General features: G+C 44.8%; 1 pseudogene; it reads right to left on the bottom strand.

Annotated features, from left to right (window-relative positions):
* Positions 1-2,450: 2,450 nt before the first annotated feature.
* On the bottom strand, positions 2,451-3,044 carry LOC142440156 (myosin regulatory light chain RLC-A pseudogene; annotated as a pseudogene).
* Positions 3,045-5,909: the final 2,865 nt, after the last annotated feature.

Raw genomic sequence — 5,909 nt, 5'->3', positions numbered from 1 at the left:
AGATGAGCCGCTCTAAAGAGGCCTATGGATGGAGCTCGTGGGTGGCTCAAAGCACTGGCACACTCTGCTGCTACCCCAGAGACTGGAGGTTCAAGTCCACCCAGGAGGTCCTCACAAGAAAGTCCTGGTGACCGACTTCTGGTAAAACCCAGTGACACACACGGATTTGTCCTGTGTTGGACTCGACTCAGCAGCAAGCCATTAGATTTAGAAATTGGCGTGGCCTGCCCTGAGCGGGACGTTGTAGTCAGGGAGAGCAAAGCATGAAGTATTCAAGCTTCAGGCGGGGGGGGGGGGGGGGGGGGGCGGGGGACATTCTTAGCAGATGACATAAGGCTTCTTGGGCATTTGGAGGCAGGCTCCAATCCGTCAGCATCTGCTCAGAGCCAAGCTCGCCGGGAACTGTGTGTCTAGGCAAGTCCAGCTGCTGAATTCCTGAGAGACCAAAGGAGTCTGGCTGGTGCTGGAGACGGGTGAGCGTGGAGCGAGTTAGTGGTGGACAAAAGATACCACAGAAACGTAGAGGTTGGCGTACTGGTGGTCCTGTTACAGTCGTGATCGTCCTGGCATTTCTCCACTGTGCTTCCTGCTCTAGACAGCAATGGGCTGAGGCTGGCCCATGGGGTGCTTCTAACTTGGCCTCGAGGCTGCCACCCTGATAATGCAATCCCAAGCACAGCTTGGGTGCAAGGCACCTCCCCAGTACTGTTGAACTTGGACACAGTAGCCTCGTCCGGGGAGTCTTGGGAAGGAGCACGAATTCCTGATTTGCTGTGGTATGCTGGGAGCGTTTGTTCCTCTGAGCCTCCGCTGGTTCCCTTGGCCCCATTTTCTGGTCACTCTTACTTCCTCGGGTCATTTTTGCAATGCTTTGGGCCAAAGCAGCAACGAGAGGATCATGAGACTGTACTAACAAAGGCTCTCTGGGAGGCAGGGGCTGAACTCCCTCCTCCCCAACAAATGGAAAAAACAGAGAGGTCATTTGACTCCTGCAGAATATCCCCCTGAGAAGACTGCTGCTTTCCAGCTAACCACTAACGACAGGAGAATGCATTCCAAGCAGGCTTTAGCAGTCTCACAGAAATTGCCTAGTAACCGGTGGCAGCAGTTTGATTGTGTGATGTGCTGAACCCCACACATTTGAATAGCTTGCTAAGTAGGAGATGACCTTGAGACACAGAGCTTGTGATTGCAGATGCCTTTACGACAAAGCCCATGCAAAGCAGCGATGGAAAGAGGACTGTAGAAAGCTGTGAGGTCAAATACTGAATGCCAAGTTCTACTGACCAGGCCACAAGCAACACAGGGAACTGCAGCCGTATGGCTGTTCACTGAGAAAGCAAATGGGGAAGTGTAGCACAGGCCTTTCAGGATGTGACTTTTCTACTCCTTGACTTTTAGGCACCCCAGAAACTCCAACCAGCCCCAGAGACCACAGCAACTCCGTCCTTCCAGGTACTCAGGCTGCGGGGTTGTGGGGCCAGGCCTGAAGCTTCTCCTCAGCTAGGACTGGGCCTCCTAAGCATCCTGTGCCGGACGCAGGAGTATGTTGCCTCCTGGAATCCTCCGCTTCTATTTTGATAAACTTAAACCAGGAGACTGGAACAGTCTGGCCCTGAGAACTGGAGGCAAGCCGACCATCATAGATAATGATGGCTGTTGTAGCCTCTCAGAACAGGTACTGGAATCGTGACCTGTTTTACGTCATTCTATCATAGCAGTATGGGGTGGGTCCTAACCCTAATTACTTCTGGGTTAGAAGCAGCAGTATAGACACACAAACAGGAAGCTATATGCCATGTGACAATTGTCAAGGAACTGAAGAACTCTGGGACTGCAGAAAGGAAAAGGATGGGGGCTTTCCCAAGAGCCAGTAGAGGTTTCTCCTAATAACTGTCACCCTGAATGCAAACATCTAGCCTTGTGAACTGTTAGAAGATACATTTCTTAATAAATAAATAGATGATAGATAGATAGGTAGATTTTTTTTAAAAAAAGAAGATGCATGTCTGCTCTTTTAATAGTGTGGTCTTTCTATTACAGGGGCATTAGGAAATCCACACCATTGCATGACATTTGAATGGAGCCAATGTACAATAATTGATGTAATCGCATCTTTACTGTTAGCCATTACACTGTTGTTTTGCAAAGTTTTACTTATATCCAGATGCTACCTATTATGAGAATACAGTATCCATTTCTTTCTTTTTGAAGTTTTTTTTTTAAAAGGTAAAAATCTAGTAAATTGGGAAAAAAATCTGAGAATATTTTCCCTGGACTTTGATAGGTCATTCATCTTCTGTCCCAGCTCTACCTTTTAAAAAGTCCCATTTCCAGGTGGATTAAAGAGATGTGTGTGCCCAAAATGGCTGAGAATAAATACAACAAGAAGACAAAAGCTCTCAAGCTAAGGGCATCCAATAAACTCTAAGAGTAAGTCTCAGAAATACTCAAGATGCAACAAGGAAGGTTCGGCTGGAATCTGAAGTTCGTTCCTTCATCGTTGTTTTCCCTCCATGTTTAAGGAGGCACGTGAACTCAATGTAATTGAAGTCCCCTTTTTTGTCAAGAGGTGCTTCTCTGTATCCTCATGCAGGAACTGGAGGTCAGTGGGTCATCTTCCTGAATGGGACTGATCTCTTCTTCATGGAAGCATGCAAACGCATTGCTGATGACATCTCCCTATCTGTCCCATTCAGCTTCTCCCAAAACATCGTAAGGAAATGGTGAAATTGATGAGGCCTGAGCCTCATGGCACCGAGCTGGCCAACAGTTGGATTCCACCCCCCCCCCCGCGCCTCCCCCCCCCCCTCCCCACACACACACAGGGAGGCGAGCATGCCATGCACAGCTTCCTGGTCAATGAAGCCATCTCCATTCTGATCAATCATGCTGAAAGCCTCTTCGAACTCCTGAATCTGTGACTGGTCACACATGCCAAACACAACGTTGCACGCTGAGGGCGCTTCTTGGGGGTCTTGGTCTTCGTCCTTGTGCTCGACATGGTGACAGTTGAGTCCTGCACAGATGGGAGAATCGGAGCACTCCTGTGACCACCAAACTCCTGCCTTCCTTGCTGCTTCCTGACCATCCTTGTCTTCCAGTATCCATTTCTTCACATAGAATTCCCGAAGTAGAAATCTGCACCAAAGAGGATAGGCATATTTGTGCCACTTTGTAATGTTACCAACAATCTACAAAAAATAAAATTTTCACTCTGGCCCCACCAGGTGTTCTTATGTTCTAAATGTTATGCTAATTTAGTAGCTTAAAGACACTATCTCATCCATATTTCAAATTGTACTGATTGGATTGCTAGTGAGACGAAATATTTTTCCATTTGTTTGTTGATTATATTTCCCCTTTTCTACATTGTCTTTTCCACGTTTTCATTTACATATCTACTGGAAGCTTGTTGCTATCACAGCTAGGTGCCTTTGAGTTCTGTCCAACTCATGACCAAAGTATGTGAGACAAAAGCTTGTGCCCTTGCCTCTAAGGACCATTCAGGTTCTACTTCCAAGACACATTGTTTGTTCCTTTGGCAGTCCACGGTACTTTCAATACTCTCCAACATCACCATCATTGAAATGCATGAATTCTCTTTTTGATCTTCGTTATTCAATGTCCAATTTTCACATTCATATGATGCAATTGAAAACACTATAGCTCGGGCCAGGCCCACCTTGGACCTCGAAATAATATCCTTGGTTTTCAACACTTTAAAGAGGTCTTGCGCAGCAGATTTACCCAATGCAATGAGATAATATAGCCCATGGTTAAAAATAACTTAAAAATTAAGCAATATTTAGAAACAGGTTTTTCCCTTGGCTGCCAATATACCACATTCTCCTGGCTTACCCTGTCTCTTACTAGATATCTATGAATACAATAATAGATACAAGTATCTGTAAAATAATTTTTATTTTCATATTTTTATCATATACTCTTTTAAAATATTTTTTAAAATAGTTACCCTTTAATTAGTTTGGAAGTGATGTGGGTGTATTAAATCAGATTAATTTCTAAAGAGTATGGCTCCATTTGTTAACTAATTATTCCTGTTGCTGATGTTTTCTTTAGCACACATTCAGTTTGTATATATAATAGAGTACTTTTCAGGCTGTCCACGTCCCCTCCCTGACTTCTCTCTGGGGCTGGGATTACACTGTTCTCACCAACAGCCTAGCCCTGTTCAAGTGAGGGAAATTCACACAGTGTCTGCTTGCAGATTGAGAAATGTGATGTCCATTTGGAATGTGTGTTTGTGCTAATTCTAACCCCTCACAAAACTACTTGCCTGCGATCACGAGATGTTGAAGGGATCAGGTATCAGGCATCATCAGAACAAAAAGAATCTTACCATAGTGAATGAGGGGGATCGGTGCAGAGTAGAGACCCAAAGCCCATTTGTTGGCCACTGGAGATCCCCTTGCATAGGGGTCTTGGGGAGGAGACGAGCCAGACAGGGTGCGATGTAGCAATGATGAAAAATACAACTTTCCTCTAGTTCCTAAATGTTTCCCCTACCACCACCCCACTATCATGATCTAAATTCTACCTTGCAAGTCTGGCTAGATCAGAGGATACACTGGTACAGATAGGAACTGGAAACACAAGGAATCCAGTGAGGATGATACCTTTAGGACCAGTGGTGTGAGTGGTGATACTGGGAAAGGAGAGGGAGGGTGGGTTGGAAAAGGGGACCTGATTACAAGGATCTACATGTGACCTCCTCCCTGGAGGACAGACAACAGAAAAGTGGGTGAAGGGAGACGTCAGACAGGGCAAGATATGACAAAATAATAATTTATAAATTATCAAGGGTTCATGAGGGAGGGGAGAGCGGGAAGGGAGGGGGGGAAATGAGGACCTGATGCCAGGGACTTGGGTGGAGAGCAAATGTTTTGAGAATGATGAGGGCAATGAATGCACAAATGTGCTCTACACAACGGATGTATGTATAGATTGTGATAAGAGTTGTATGATCCCCTAATAAAAGGATTAAAAAAATTTTTAAGACTGCTTGCCCTTTTTGCCCTTGTGTTCCTTGAGACACCTGAACATCCTGATATAAATGTCTCCTTTTTACTTGAGCCAATTTAAACAAGTTTCTGTAACTTGTGACCTAAAGAATCCCAAGATAAACTTTACCTTTCCAATAGTCCAAGGAAAATCCCCAGCCAAGGAGGCTACCTCATTACTTGTCACAGAGATTAAAAAAGCTCCCTAGAACACGTCATCAGAAGGATCTGCCGAGAGAGGCAGCAAAATTCAGGAAATAAGGACATCTACATTCTGATAGAGAGACCGGTACCAGTTGCTGTCCAGTGAACTCTGGCTGCTGGTGATCCCATGTCAGAGTAGAACTGTGCTCTGTGAGGCTTTGAATGGCTGAGGTTTGGGGAATGAGGTTAGGAGCCTTTTTTTTTTTTTTGAGGCACATCTGTGGGAGCTCAAACCTCCAACTTTTTAGTTAGCATTCAACTTGCACTAACCAGAATTCCAGGCTGCACCCACGAGGGAGTAAGTACCCCTACACACACACATACACACACACACACACACACACACACACAAAACTCACAAGAAAACAGATTTTTTTTCAAAGCTATGCATTTAAACTTCTTTCCTTTTCTTTTTTTACAAAGCAACCATATTACCTGTAAGTACTCTCCATTACACTTAATACATTTGTTAAATCTGTGATTTCATTCTTGGAAACATTTTTCTTTTTTTTTTTTTTTTTTGGAAACATTTTTCAAACTCGTCTGTTTGGATGGCTGACGGCACCTTCCTTGTTTTTCTTCACCTCTTCTACATCAAATCACTCTCCTTTCACGTCCCCTTCATTCACGGAAACAAAAAGACGTCACACGGAGAAAGGTCAGGTGAGTAAGCTATGTGGG

Source organism: Tenrec ecaudatus, chromosome 1 (genome assembly GCF_050624435.1).
Source record: "Tenrec ecaudatus isolate mTenEca1 chromosome 1, mTenEca1.hap1, whole genome shotgun sequence".
NCBI classification, from domain to species: domain Eukaryota; kingdom Metazoa; phylum Chordata; class Mammalia; order Afrosoricida; family Tenrecidae; genus Tenrec; species Tenrec ecaudatus.
This window is presented reverse-complemented; position numbering and strand designations above follow the sequence as displayed.